The following is a 15,051-nucleotide window of genomic DNA, read 5'->3' as shown; positions in this document are numbered from 1 at the left end:
TCTTTCTTCAAAAGTAAAAAAGGTAAGTGGATGACTTAATCTGAGTTAATAACGATCACTATGAGATATTTAAAAAGACAAATGCATCGAAAAGCAAGCCTCTGGAACCTTGCAGATAATCTCTGCCCTTGCCATAGCGTGAAGCAGTACCCCTCTCAGGGTGCTTCCTGCATGGAAGATAGCAGCCACTTTGCCTCTGATATATATTACCAAAGATTTTAATTCTGACCTTCTCTGTTGGTTGCTTCTCCACTCCTAAGGCAATATAGCATACATAAAAGCAATACAGTTTTCCTTAAGCAGAAACATAAATGGATCGGAACTGAAACATATGTGCATAAAGTTAGGATTGTCAGCTCCAAGTTGGGAAATCCCTGGAGATCTGTAAGTAAGTCTGTGGAGGGTGGGGTTTGAAAAGGAGAAGGACCTCAGTAGGATATAATGCCATATAAGAGTCCACCTTCCAAAGCAGCCATTTTCTCAAGGGGCACTGATCTCTGTTGCCTGGAGACCAGTTGTAATTCTGGGAGATGTTCAGCTCTCACATGGAAATTGGCAACCCTAAGAAGAATGCTGCAGCTGCACTAATCTACAATTCAATTTCAAATTCAGATTATTTTAAGAGCCTATGCAGGAAGATATACTTAACTTTCAAAATAGTTTTAGATTCCCCATTTCAGCGCCAAACTTTTACTCTGGCTCACCTAAATGCCTTTCCATCGTTAGTTCTCTTTGGCAGATTTAGGCAAATACCTTCTCAAAACAGGCTATGCCCAGGAGTTCTTGATTTGTTATCTCATATTATTTTAGAGTGCCCTCTCCTTGCCTTAACAACATGAACGATTTTTGGCTGAATATCTTCAGCACAGTGTTCTTACCAAAAGAAAAATTTTAATTTACCTTTTAGAAGATGTTAACCCTCAAATTACTAAATGTGTTGCAAAATTTTTAGCAGAAGCTTACAAAATGAAGTCCAGGCCTACCACTGTATCTTAATCGTTGGACACCTATTCATTCTTATCATTGACTATTATTTTAAGTGATTGTTTTATACTCTTGTTTTATCATTTCAGATCTCTGTATCTATTTCTGATTGTAAATTATCACTGCTTTTATGCCAATAAAGGTATGAAATTGAAACTGATATACTTAACTTAGGAATTATGCTGGCAGACAGCAAATCAGAAACATCATACCCAAATACCATAGCAATGAATGACAACTTTGGACATAACAACTGCATTTAAGTTTCCTGGCTTTCAGCGGGAGAATCCAAATTTCTCTCACTGCAATCTCCAATTTTGGCTATATTAAGAAAAATGTTTTGCTTTGAGTCACTAGAAAGCTGATCTCAATTTGATAAAATGGACATTCACGTGCAGCCAGCGGCCGTGATATTTTTTAAAAGGAAACAGAAAAATAGGCCAAAAATTGGTTCCAATTATTTGTAAAATGCTCTAGGATGCCCCTATAGGAAATCATTATAGTTCTCCTCTGTAAAAATGTAAAAATAGATCCTGGTTAGTGCCAGAGGCATAATCTGCCAGCAACTGTAAATGAGAAACATTAGATGCAAAAAATAAAAATAAAAAGACCCAATCACTTCTGAGAAAATCGGATCTGTATGTATTGCCTGCTGTATATTTTGAAGCAATTATGGGAACCCACAATATTAATAGATTTATATAAAATGCTATAAAGTACTTCATACATATAGGGTGCCTTGAAATGTTGGAGGTGCTATGGGGGAAATACATACTGGGTGCTCAAAAGTCCAAAGGGCACTATTTCTCTAGGTGCAGCTATTTCTAACAAGTCACTGCTTTTCATCAATGGCGACACTTTGCTGATAAATACACTTTTCTGTGAGGACAGTACATGTGTTACTTTGACCTTTTTCCCCTTAAAGATTTAATACCCACCAGCAAACACAGTGGAATTTACAGAAGAATAAAATACAGAAAATTCACATTGAAACAAAACAATTTAAAAGACTATCCTGTGAAAGTCAACACATCTTCCTGTAGAAATCCAAACAACAGAAGCCAGAAGTTCTGAAGAAGGAAAAAAATTACAAGGCGGGTGTAAACATGAAAAAAAAGCAGTAGTCCTTCTAGCCTCTTGCCTTACTTTGGACAGCGAGGGTACCCTGAGCAAACACAGAATCAATCCTTCGTTGATCACCAAATGCAGGAGGAATACATTCCAGAAGGGGCAGGCTTTAAAGGTCAAAGCAGGACTCTGAACTGAGCTCAGAAATTAATTGCTCACCCGTTAAATGCTTTAAGGATCAGTGTTCTGCTGTCCCTATTGAAGGGCACTAATTAAGAGCCTGCCTACTTCATTCCAGAACAGTTGCACGGTTTTGAACGTTCTGCAAAAGGCGTTCCCAAGTAGAACACATTACAGTAATCCAATATTGAGATTGGATTACTAGTCACTAGTCTTTTATTGGGCATGAGGTGTTGCTCCCAGAGCATATGATTGATTCCCTCCTCTTTGTCCAACCTATTTTGAAGCCCCCTTCCCTCTTTTTTCCTGGAGGCTACATGCTCATAATGCATCAAAATTCCAGCATGTGACTCTAAGAAACCAAAAAAAGGTCACTTTTCTCTAAACAGAAAGGTTTTCCTCCAGCGACCCACTGGGCAAGAGTAACTCTACCGTCTTATATTAACATGGGGACAAGGTTATCACTATGAAGGGCACTCACTAACGCAGCACTATGCCATATGCAGCGCTACTGCCATATCACAGGCAAGGGTTGCCAACTTCAGGCTGGAAAATTCCTGGACATTTAAGAGTGGAGTCAGGGGAGGGTGGGGTTTGGGGAGGAGAGGGACCTTGGTAGGGTATAGTCCTATAGACCACCCCCACCAAAACAGCCTTTCCTCTAGGGGAACTGATTTCTGCAGTTTGGGGAATACTTGCAATTCTGGGATATCTCAAACCAAGAAGTTTGCAATAGTATCATCGGTCTGCATGCCATGGTTGTGTGTGTGTTATGTGCTGTCAAGTAACTTCTGAACTATGGTGACCTAGGAATGAAAGACCTCCAAAATGTCCTATCATTAACAGATTTGCTCAGATCTTGCAAACTGGAGGACGTGGCGTCCTTTATTGAGTCAAGCCATCTCATTTTGGGTATTCCTCTTTTCTTACTGCCTCCAACTTTTCCTAGCATTATTGACTTTTCCAGAGAGTCTTGTCTTTTCACGATGTGACCGAAATACAATGGCCTCAGTTTCGTCATTTTAGTTTCTAGGGAGAATTCAAGCTTGATGTGATCTAAACCCCACTTACTTGTCTTTTTGGCCATCCATGGGAACCGTAAAACTCTCCTCCAGCACCACATTTCAAATGACAGGAAGAAATTATTTCTTCACTGTCCAACTTTCACATTAATATATAATAAATGTAATGGCTATAATCCATATAACCACTCCTTAAATTAGGCCGGTATTATGATCTCCCATATTGCAAATGGAAAGCAGAAGACGGGAAGAGATTGCTTGGCGTAAGGCCAACCAGGATGTTCACAGCTAAGGATTCCTGGCTCTCAACTCACAGTCTTAGAGCCAAGCTACAAGTGATGCCTTACACAGATTGGACACTTGTCAGCTTCCCTCAAGTTTTGATGGGAAATGTAGGCACCCTGGTCTTGCAGCTGTAATGGAGAGCCAAGCTGTAAAACCAGGATGCCTACATTTCCCATCAAAACTTGAGGGCAGCTGACAAGTGTCCACCCTGTGTAAGGCGTCACTTGTAGCTTGGCTCTTAGGCATTGCACAACCCCAAATTTCACACCCTTGTTTGAGGGCAGGGAGGTTGATGAACAGACAACAACATATAGTGTACTTTTGCCATCTCTCTCACCCTTAAGTCTCCACCAGAAAAGGGATATGGTCAATTTGCTTAAGGAAAAAGAAAAGAGCAGCTACCATAAATTGGACCATAATTTGACTTACAGTTCTAAATAAACAGACCATTGAGCAGTAAAGCCCAAGAACAGAATTTTTAAAAAACGTATCAACTAGCTAAGAACAGGTTTTGTCTAACATCTGTTAGCTATGAGAAGCAAATGGAACCTCCATAGACATAAAGGCAGCTTGAGACCAACTCTCATGCCCAAATGATTCACTTCCAGAGACATCCGAGGAGCCACTGTTAAAAAAGAGAATGCTCAATTATTATTTTTAAATTCACATTATTGACGGACCCACGGAGACTCAAGGCGGATTACACAGTATAAATCAATGCAATCAACAACTTGGCCTCCTCTGACAAGGCAATGCTTACAAGCTTGTCACAGCTGAGACACTGTGGAGAGAATTTTCCCTGGGGGCGACAAATATGATCTGATGAAGGGGAACCTGCATAGCATGCAGATGGTGCTTCCCCCCGCTGGCAACCAACCGCCTTGCAGACAGATGGGAGACCAGCATGGATAGGAAAGATGGATACTGAGGCTCATGGCAAGGAGCTCTGAAAGAGAGCTTCTGAGCCTTGGAAAGTAGCTTATGCAGATGTGATCTCAGGGGCTTTGTCCACAGTAATACAGGCAGATGGGCAGAGAGAGTGCCATGAGATCAGTGACCATCTGTCTGTAGGAGCAGCAGTGATCACGTTGCCCATGAGTGCCGATGAGTATGCCCAGGCATACTCAGAGTTAACAAGATTATGGACCTGACATTACACTGCTTCAAAGCAACTGACCATCTGTGCTGACACCTTAAAGGAGGATCTCTACCCTCACTTCAGTGAAGTTTTGTGAGATGTGTGTTTCCAGCTTTTCCCTCCCCCTTGGAGAAGGATGTCTGCAGTTTCACATAGATAGCAGAATGATTACTGGGCAAATGGGAAGAGGTCCAAACATGTTGGCTTTACTTAATAGTCTGGCCTCTCCTCTCTCTCAAATAGTGAACTCTGGTGTACAGAGGTGGTCTTAGAGATTCTATGGCCCTGGACAAAAGCTCAGGATAGGGCCCTAAAGTCATGGCCGCCACCCCAGCCAAACCACCCCAGGCTCAAAGAGGTCGCCCTTGCCCCATGTAAGTCAGGAAGATGCACCCAGCGGGTGAACTGGATACTGCCTGTGCCACAGAGGGGGCAGGCATGTCACTGCCAGGACAACCACCCACCACATACCTACTCATGCTTGGGGAGGAGGGCAAGTAATCCCTGAGACAGCCAGCTGCTGCCTACCTGCTCAAGCCCCAGAGGCTATTCTTCTTTCCCCCTTCATCAGGATGGCATGGAGCCCACCCAGGCCAGGGAAGCTGCCTGGATACCCCATGGCTAAGACTGCCCCAGGTGGTGCAGTATCTTGTGAGATGCGGTGGGTAGCTGTTCTTGAGTTGTCCTGCTCTGTTCCCAGCACACAGGAAACTCTGGTAGTTTCAACAAAATGTCTCTTTATTGCTTCCAGATGGGCACAACTAATCATTACAGTGTTGTAAACAGTGTAAACAAGCTGTTTACAATGTGTGCACAAATGTAGGATGATGACATTTCCCCCTCCCTAGGGGCTAGCTGCTGCTGGGGATGCTAGTCACAACTTGGCTGGGTAGTTTCGGAGCACAGGGCTGGATCCACTGGGCTGGGATGGGCTGGATGGGCGCCCCCCCTTTCTATCAGGGTACCCTTAAGGGATCGCGGGGAAGCACATGGGTATGCACCTGGGATGGCTGTTGCAGGCTTCACTTAAGGTGGCAGGGACCACCAGGGTCACACCTGGTGCTACACCTTCTACCATTCTGTGGTACCCAGCAGGCAGGCTGGGGAAGGCGTGCCATTGAGCTGTTAGGGACCGTTCAATGCGATGGATCCGTTGTCCTTATGCCATGCCAAAGCTCTAATGGCTGTAATCAATAAATACGTGGCCTATTTCCATCCAACAATAGCGTGCTGTGTATTCCTTGCCTGGGCACCAGCCGCATACACAGCCTATATAGATACTCTAGTGAGGCACATGAGCTCTTCTGCTCCAGTCCATGAATATCACATGTCTCCATTCCCCATTGCAGTACTTGTGGCATCTGTGATGCAGGCCATCCAACCATATTGCAATTACACGAACCTATTTAAAAAATACCATGGGGTGGAAAGCCTCAGTGTTCTCTAATAGGCCCCTACTGTGTATTAAAGCTATTTTTAAAACAGCATTATTTCTAGTGAAAGCTGTTAGTTTAACAGGCCTCTATTAAAAGGTATGCCTCGGTTCACAAGAAGGCTTTTTGAACAGATTAGTTGGTTGGAACCCACCAAAAGTTTCCTCCAACAACTGGGATGCATGATTCAGACCAAGAAACCATAGAGGATGTTTCTTTTCAAGTGATAAAAAGCTGGAATTAAAACAGAATTCCACACAGGCAAGATTCTGCGACATGTCTATTTGAATATAAATCCTCTTCAACGAATGTCCCATCAATTTTCAGCCAAATTAATTATCTCCTGTTCTCCTGTCCTGACCACTGATGAATTAATGGTTAATTATTAGTTATTTTTTCTTTGAGGAAGGAGAAGCTTAAGTATTGCTTTTTTACATTGAGGTCAACCACTGCCCATAATTTTATTTTAGTGTTTACTATTTACAGTGGCAAGATTACAAGGTAATAATAATGGCCATTAAAAATGAGCAGTGGCTTTGACTGGCTACAAAGTACAAAACAGCACTTTCTCAGTCACACACAAACACAGATAATTACAAATGATTGATGAATGCCCTTCTCTGCTGAGAAAGCAGCATCTGACAGGAGAAGGGAAAGACAAAATTTTAAACGAGCAGATGCCCTGGGAAGCCTCAAATGCTAAAAACAGCTGTGAGGTTAGGGTTGCCATCTCCAAGTTGGGAAATTCCTGGAGATCTGGAGGGTGAAACCTGGAGAAACCTGGAAAAAGTGGGGTTTGGGGAGGGAAAGGACCTTGGCATGGCAAAATTCCATAGAGTCTACCCCCCAAAGTAGCCATTTTCTCCAGGTGAACTGATCTCTGTGGCCTGGAGACCAGTTGTAATTCCGGGAGATCTCCAGCCACTACCTGGAGGCTGGCAACCCTGTGGTGGTTGAGATTGGAGCCAATTTTGGGGGCGGGGGAATACCTGTGAGTGTTCCATTTGTGAGCATACAACAGTTCTAAACAGGGAAATGAGGCTCAGAAAAATGATGAAGGAAGAAGGTTAACCCCCTTTCCCTACTGCATAGGGTCACTGTAAGGCTAAAATGAAGAAAAGACTAAAATGAAGGAAAGGAGAACCATATACTTCCCTCTGAATTCCTGGAAGATAGGGTGGGATAAAAAATGTGGTAGGTACACTGTTTTTTTATTGTTAGATTTGAAATAAAAAATACAGTAGAAGACAACTACTTTGTCTAGAGACTGAATAAACAAATAATTGCAATTCCATATTAAATGACTAATACACACCCATCCCTAACTTGGACCTCAAGTGGTACAGTCAAAATGCAAGTTTACTACTCATCAGCTATTCAAGTCTTATGGGGAAGTAAGCCCCAGAGATTTTGAACCGAGGGAATTTCCAAGTAGCTGTGCTTAAGATCCAGAGGAGTTAGCCGTGTTAGTCTGTAGTAGCAAAATCAAAAAGAGTCCAGTAGCACCTTTAAGACTAATTAACTTTATTGTAGCATAAGCTTTCGAGAATCACAGTTCTCTTCGTCAGATGCATGCATGCATCTGACGAACAGAACTGTGATTCTCGAAAGCTTATGCTACAATAAAGTTGGTTAGTCTTAAAGGTGCTACTGGACTCTTTTTGATTGTGCTTAAGATGACAGTCTTTTCCCGTATCAAAAAATCACTAAAAAGGCAGCACTTCCAGGTTCGGAGTAAACACGGAACTCATATAGAGAACATAATGTGTGCTATTTTTGCTCTTACACTCCGGGGAAACAGAGACAATTAAAGCTTCCCAGTGTGTATTTGCAAAGCAAGAGAGAGAGAGAGAATGCAGTTGTTATTGCAGGGGTTTAGTGCAAAAATAATTCATTTCCAACTGCCAGCTGCATATTGCAGGTGGAAGCTATATGTATATGGGAGTTTGCAAATCACCTTTGCACCCAGATGGAACACAAAGCACTCCTGGAACATGAGAGCTCTTCAGGATTCTAAACGTTGGTTTGCAAGACAAATTGTCTCTGAACCTCTAAAGAAGTATCCAACATATATTCAAATTGTGCTTGCCACATAGCATTCTCTCTTTCACAAATCCAGGGGCATCTCCAGGGGTTTCCAGGGGCATCTGACTGGCCACTGTGGAAACAGAATACTTGACTAGAAAGACTTCTGACCTGATCCAGCAGGGATTCTCTTATGTTCTTATCAGTGGATTTCCCCTTGAAATTCACTGTCTGCTTCCTAGAGCAGGATATTTGACATTTCTACTTGGCACTAAACACTCTTCTCATAGAAGAGAGAATGGGTTAGAGCAGGCGTGATATATATAGTATTTGTGCTGTGTAATGAAGTTTTTTTGTAATTTCTTCTGGCTTATGTGTATCTTTGCCTATACTGATATTTTGGTTTGACTACTGCAGTATGCCCTGTTGTATTTTATGTTCTTGATTCAAAATAATATTAAAACCATAAGTTGAGGGGGGGAGTTCCCTCTAGCTTCCCTTTTATCCTCAAGCTATTAATGTTAAAAAGAGCATCGGGTAACCCCCAAGCGACCATTTCAGACGTCACTGTTGTGTCTCCCACAATATCTGCAGCCTCACCTCACCATAATGGAATTGCAAAAAAAAAAAAAAAAGAGTCTGAAACCACCATCTTGTTACCACAGCAACACCAGCAGACCAGGACACTGTAATGTACTGTAACCTAGCAACTCGTGACGGAACTCCCAAGCTGCTCTGGAAGCTGCAAATAAGCAGCCTCGGCTGAGATTGATCATCCCGAGGCAAAGGAGGGTGAGTCGTGCTGGTGTGTGGAGTGCCTCCCTGACTGTTCTGGTACATGAATTAATGAGGGAAAGCTTGCACGTCATTCCTCACCTCTGGGGACTGAAGGGTTGCAGGAGCCAAATGAATGAAAGGGATACAATTGAAGCTGAGCATAAAGTGTATCCTTTCCCCCTCTCTGCCTCAACTGGGTGGCGTCTTCCGGGCAATGTTAGCAGAGATCCTCTTCCACAGAGGAGAAAGCACCATTAGGGTTCACTGTCTGTTTTTAGTGACTAACAGGTCGTGCCTCAGCAGCGGGACACATGCTTTCCAAGCTGATGCCCCCAGCCTCAAACCCTACTATACCCAATTCAAAAATTTCACAACATGCCTAAATGTAGAGATCTAACCACAAGATTCTGTATTGCTTATTGGTAAGACTGTTGCACTGGGAACCAGGAGATTTTCATCTACGTGTTTGGCTTTATGCTAGTTTTCAAATGTGCAGCTACTATATCTATTTTCACTGAATGCCCTAACGGTTGGTCATATTGTATTTTTGCTCTGCAGATGTCCTAACTATTGATTATATTGCATTCACTTGCGGTACGTAAACCGCCTGGGATCTCAGTGAGAAAGGCAGACTATAATTAAACAACAACAACAACAATTACATGGCTAACAAAAAGGATCAGATCAGCTCAAGAGGGAAAGATCGGAGGAAAAGTATACTTCCAGAACAGATGCCAGGGACAAGCAATGGGGGGGGGGCAGCCGTAACCACTTACCTTACTTGTGAGTACTCAGAGGTATCAATTGGGCTAAAAAGAGAATGCTGGACTAAAGGTCTTTGGTTAGATGTAAAGGCAATTCCTACCAAGATTTAGCTCAAAAACACAGGAAACAACCCCAAGGTGTTTTCCACAAAGGGACAGGCTTGGGTTGGTTTCCCTGTTACTTTTGTGCAGCAGCAACAGGGCTTCCATTTGGCAAGTTTCCCCACATTCTACCTGCCCCAATTCCTGACAGTGGCCATTTCCCCCACCACCACCACCAGGGAGGTTTTTTCACCTTAAAAAAAGTTAACTGATATAACATTCTAACCAGGGCTTTTTTTCAGCGGGAACGCGGTGGAACGGAGTTCTGGAACCTCTTGAAAATGGTCACATGGCTGGTGGCCCCGCCCCCTGATCTCCAGACAGAGGGAGTTTAGATTGCCTTCCGCACACGTGACCATTTTCTCAGAGGGCAACCCACTGAGTTCCACCACCTCTTTTCCCAGAAAAAAAAGTCCTGAGGGGGGGTGAGGGGGGAAATGGACAGTGCGTAGAACAGGAACATGGAAAGTAGTGCCAATGTGAATAGTACCAAGAAGATCTGGACTTTCCTGTCTACATGGGTGTCTTCCATGCTATGCTGTGATCTTTCCCAGGTGTGACGAAGTGGGGAAACCACCCATGTACTTCTGAACATGTACAGAACACTTTTTGTAAATACAAACAGCTGTAAGAGAAATCAGAGAACAAACAGGGAGGGGGTCCTCACATGGCCTCCCAGCAGGTTTCAACCTTGCCTGCTATCTTTTTTAAAGAGATGAAGCCAGTACTCTTCCTGAAGGGGAAAAGAGAAATAAGAGGCCTAGATAGAGTAGAAGAGAGGTAGCACTCGTCACAAGCTATGTAAACTCTAGGACAGAATCAGCACAGAAGGCAGAGTCCAGGAAACTTAGTTTGAGGATAGACTAAGGATGTTCTTGGCAGCCTGGCACAGAGGAGTGGAACAAGCCCTGCTTGTTGCATTCTACTCATCCCCTGGTACATTATTTATATTTATTTATATTTATATTTATTTATATTTCAATTTATATACCACCCATCCCCAGGGGCTCTGGGCGGTGAACAGTTTAAAATCAATAAAAACAAGAAAACAACAATACTAAAATCAATATACAAAACAATAATGAAATAAATTAACCAAGTGCAATGGTGGGGAGAACCCCGCCCCCGAAGGTGGGAGGCCGACATGGCACCGCCCCCTTCAACCACCAAATGCCTGGCGGAACAGCTCTGTCTTACAGGCCCAGCAGAACGATAATATGTCCCGTGGGCCTGGGTCTCCATTGACAGAGCGTTCCACCAGGCTGGGGCCAGGACTGAAAAGGCCCTGGCCCTGGTTGAAGCGAGGCGGGCTTCCTTAGGGCCAGGGACCACCAGTAAACATTTATCCGCTGATCGAAGCGGTCTCCGGGGAACGTACAGGGAGAGGCAGTCCCGAAGATATGCCGGTCCCAACCCGCTCAGGGCTTTAAAGGTAAGAACCAAAACCTTGAACCTGATTCAGAATTCAACCGGAAGCCAGTGCAGCTGGCGCAGGACAGGTGTGATATGTGACTGGTAAGATATACCAGTCAGGACCCGCGCTGCCGCATTCAGGACCAGTTGTAGTTTCCGGATCAGGCCCAGGGGTAGCCCAGCGTAGAGTGAGTTACAGTAATCTAGCCTGGAGGTGACCGTTGCATGGATCACTGTAGCCAGGTCCTAGGGCGTCAGGTAGGGGGCAAGTTGCCTGATCTGACAAAGATGGAAAAATGCAGACTTGGCAACCGCCGTGACCTGGGCCTCCATCGATAGGGAGGCATCCAGGAGCACACCCAGACTCTTCATCACTGGCAAAGTTGCCAGTGGTGTCCCATCCAGGGCAGGGAGCTGGATCCCAACATCTGGCAGCCTCCGTCCCAGCTGCAGGACCTCCATCTTCACCGGGTTCAATTTCAGCCTGCTCTGTTTCAACCATGCCGTCACAGCCTCCAGAGCTCTGGTCAGATTGTCTGGGGTCATGTCTGGCCAGCCGTCCATCAACAGAAAAAGCTGGGTGTCATCCGCGTATTGATGACAGCCCAGCCTAAACCTCCACACCAACTGGGTGAGGGGGCACATGTAGATGTTAAATAACATCGGGGAGAGCATCGCCCCTTGGGGAACCCCGCACACCAAAGGGTGACGGGGCGATAGATCTCCCCCGAGAGCCACCCTCTGTCCCCGACCCTGGAGAAAGGAGACCAGCCACTGTAAGGCTGTCCCCCTAATCCCCACATCAGCAAGGCAGCTGGCCAACAAATCATAGTCAACCGTGTCAAACGTTGCTGTGAGATCGAGTAACACAAGATCAAGTAACACAAACACATTAGGACTGACCCTCTAGGAAAGTAGCTACGCTTGGATATATTATCATTAATCTACACAAAAGCCAGTTCACCAAGATTCCATCACACTCCAGCGTAACTAAATCAAAAAGAGTCCAGTAGCACCTTTAAGACTAACCATTTTTATTGTAGCATAAGCTTTCGAGAATCAAGTTCTCTTTATCAGATGCATGGTACAGAAACTGGTACATGCATGGTACAGAAACTGGTACATGCATGGTACAGAAACTCCAGTTTCTGTACCATGCATCTGACGAAGAGAACTTGATTCTCGAAAGCTTATGCTATGATAAAATTGGTTAGTCTTAAAGGTGCTACTGGACTCTTTTTGATTTTGCTACCACAGACCAACACGGCTAACTCCTCTGCATCTACAGCGTAACTAAGAAACTAAACCAAAAGATGGAGAAAAGCACAAGCTGGTCTGTTAATGAATGGGTTCCTCTGTGGCAGGAGATTATTATTATTTATGATATTTATATCCCGCCCTCCCCACAAGCGGGCTCAGGGTGGTTACAACAGAAGATAAAATATACAAGATAAAATCACAATAAGTTAACACAGCTTTCTAATAAAACACCTGCTTACTGTATAAAAACCATATAACATCTGACGTTGGTGGAGGTGCAGATTAACCATGCATGGTCGCTCATATATGGGGGGTAGATGGTCAATACCCCCTACAGACATAGAGGAGACCATGAGAGAGGCTCATTTGGTGGAAACCCTGATGGCCTCAACCATACGCCTGGTGGAACATCTCCGTCTTACAGGCCCACCTGAAGGAGACAAGGTCTTGGCGGGCCCGGGTGTCCTCAGACAGAAAGTTCCACCAGGTCGGGGCCAGGCCCGAAAAGGCCCTGGCCCTGGTTGAGGCCAATTGAGCCAGGGCCAGGGACCACCAGTAGGTGCTTACCGGCTGATCTCAGCACCCTCCGGGGAGTATATGGGAAGAGACAGTCCCTTAGGTATGCTGGTCCCAGTCGGTTTAGGGCTTTATAGGTTAATACCAAAACCTTGAACCTGATCTGGAACTCCATGGGAAGCCAGTGTAGCTGCTGCAGAACTGGAGCTACATGTGTCCTGAAAGGCACACCCATCAAGACAGGGGCAGCAGCGTTCTGGACCCGCTGTAATTTCTGGGTCAGACTCAAGGGAAGCCCTGCATAGAGCGAGTTACAGTAATCCAATCTGGAGATGACTATTGCATGGATCACTGTTTCCAGGTCACGGGTCAAGAGAGAGGGAGCCAGCTGCCTGGCCTGCCGAAGATGGAAAAAAGCAGACCAGGCAACTGCCGCGACCTGGTCCTCCATTGATAAAGAGGAATCCAGCATCACGCCAAGACTTCTGACCTGCAAAATGGTCAGATAAGTTTAGTCATCACCCCAAGGGTATTCTGTCTTCCATGTAAGCAAATGGTTTCCATCTTTTCCTCTGGGGACAACTAAACAACTGCTCACCCTATTATAGTGTCCCTTGCTTTCTCTCAGCCTGAAGTCTATTAAAGTATCACATTGAAGGAAATTCCTACATGCATATAGTTAAGAGTTTAATACAGTGGTTCCTAACCTCGTTGCATCTACTTATGGAAGCTTGAGAAAAGACTGTAGGCAGCATCACCAAAGCGGCTATTATGCACGAACGTGGAACATCTTTGTTTCTCTGGGGGCTGGAGAACCCATCATTGAAATATATTTTGAGTTTGCATTTGGGTGGTGGTAAATGTGAGAAGAAACTGGAAAACACTCAACGTTATTTCAAAAATATTTAAGTTTCAATTAAATAAAACATAAGGGAGGAAAAAAACTTCAATTTCTGAAGGGGGCCAAGAAAACTTTCAAGTAATAGTTCAATTGTACAAGCTTACCAGTATTTATCTAATTGAAATAAATTGTAGTGGGCAGCCTTGGTTATCTTTTACAAATCTTTGCAGACTCCCCACGTTCCTTTCCACTAGTGGCAGAGCTATTGTGGAGAAGCAGGAGTTTTCCTCACCTGGAGGCTTCTTAAAAAATCAGCAATTGACATTATAACAGTCTGTCACCTTCTCTAAATTCCCACCTTTCAAATTTTTTAAAATTAAGTCTCTACAGCCCCTTCTATTATGGAGAGACAACATTGTATTATGGTTATAGTCAGACTAGTATCTGGATGACCCATCTCTCAACCTAACCAACCTCACAGGACTGTTGTAAGGATAAAGTAGAGGAGGGGAAGAATGGTGGTGTAAACTGCTTTTGGCCCCCACTGGGGAGAAGAACAGGGTATATTAGAAAGGAAGGAAGGAAGGAAGGAAGGAAGGAAGGAAGGAAGGAAGGAAGGAAGGAAGGAAGGAAGGAAGGAAGGAAGGAAGGAAGGAAGGAAGAAGCTAGAGACTTACTTTTGCTTTAATTGAAAGCTAGGAATTCCAAGAACATGACAGAAAGACTGATACAACATTAAAATTATGTAAAAAAACAAAAGCAAATCCTCCCAGTGGCGGCTGGCTGCTGCAGAGCACTGGGGCAGGGATAATACCATGAATGCGGGCGAGACTAGGAAGACTGGGACTTTCCCAGCCACATATGCACCTGCCTAGTTTTGCTATAATCTTTCCCAAAATATCACAGTAAAGCAAGCTTGAAAAAGATCAGAGAAAAGACAGAGAAAACCCTGGAGATATGTGGAAGCAACACGATGCTGTGGAGAAACAGGAAAAAAACTGCTTCCCAATAGCACTCAATCTGGGGCAAATAACCCCGTGGCGCAGAGTGGCAAGCTGCAGTACTGCAGTCCAAGCTCTGCTCACTGAGTTTGATCCTGGCGGAAGCCAAGTTCAAATAGCCGGCTCAACAGACTGGAAACACCCAATCTACATTCCCACTCTGAAATAAGGAGACAAAAAAGTTTGGAGCAACTACCAGACCATCACATTAATTTCCCACGCAAGCAAAATGATGCTCAAGA

General features: G+C 44.3%; 1 protein-coding gene across 1 annotated transcript in view; it reads right to left on the bottom strand.

The window, feature by feature from the left end:
* Nucleotides 1-15,051, bottom strand: part of BICDL1 (BICD family like cargo adaptor 1) — a 70,835-nt gene that overhangs the window by 37,305 nt on the left and 18,479 nt on the right. The window lies entirely within an intron of this gene.

The sequence above is a fragment of the Eublepharis macularius genome, chromosome 13 (genome assembly GCF_028583425.1).
Source record: "Eublepharis macularius isolate TG4126 chromosome 13, MPM_Emac_v1.0, whole genome shotgun sequence".
NCBI classification, from domain to species: domain Eukaryota; kingdom Metazoa; phylum Chordata; class Lepidosauria; order Squamata; family Eublepharidae; genus Eublepharis; species Eublepharis macularius.
This window is presented reverse-complemented; position numbering and strand designations above follow the sequence as displayed.